This window comes from Carlito syrichta, unplaced genomic scaffold (assembly GCF_000164805.1).
Source record: "Carlito syrichta isolate Samal-C Ts95f unplaced genomic scaffold, Tarsius_syrichta-2.0.1 Scaffold287539, whole genome shotgun sequence".
Classification (NCBI taxonomy): Eukaryota; Metazoa; Chordata; class Mammalia; order Primates; family Tarsiidae; genus Carlito; species Carlito syrichta.
In genome coordinates this window covers 14,117-15,054 of record NW_007231635.1, presented here as the reverse complement: position 1 = coordinate 15,054, position 938 = coordinate 14,117, and positions in this window count along the sequence as shown.

Here is a 938-nt window from a genome sequence, read left to right as displayed (position 1 = left end):
CAGAGTGAGACTCCAGCTCAAAAAAAAAAAAAAAAGATAAAGGTTGAGCCCTGACCATTGTATTCAGGAACATGAATATTACTGATGATCTTGACAAACCATATTTTAGTGGACTCCTGAGGATGAAAGACTGATTGGATTAGATCTGAGAGAGTGGAGGGAGAAGTAGAGATAGCAAACAACAGTTCTTTTGAAGTCTTGTTTAAAGAGGAGAAAAATGGAGAGACTGCCAAAGGGAAACGTAAAATTGTTGTGCCCTGAATTGTGTTCCCTAAAACTCACAGGCTTCACTGCCAGTGTGACTATATTTGGAGACAGAGCCTTCAGGGAGGGAATGAAGGCTAAATGAGGTCGTAAGGGTGGGGTCTTGATCCAGAAGATCCATATATGAAGTCTGAAAATTAAGTTTGCAGACTCATCCTAGAACCTCATTGCTGAGTATCGCTAGGGTCACCTTCGAAGTACTCCCCTTGGGAAGCGATGCACCGACGCCAGTGCCTAGTCCACCCATCAAAGCAGTTTTGGAACTTTTTCCTGGAATGGCCGTCAGAGCTTTCATATTCCCTTGATGTCCTGAATGTCATCAAAATGTCTCCCTTTCAATATTTCCTTTATCTTTGGGTAAAAAAAAAAAAGTCATTGGAGGCCAGATCAGGTGAGTAGGGATGGTGTTCCAACAGTTATTTGTTTACTGGCTAAAAACTCCCTCACAGACCAAGCTGTGTGAGCTGGTGCATTGTCAGGTTGTAAGAGCTCCTTCAGGACCAGTTTTGCACACACCTTTCTCACGCCAAGATTTTCAGTTAAAATTTTCCTGTTTCTCTACTGATGTTTATTTGGTCTTGTATGCTTCTCATAGTCATCTGACAATTTTGATGCACAATCTTTTTTTTTTTTTTGAGTTGGAGTCTCACTCTGTCGCCCAGACTGGAGTGCAG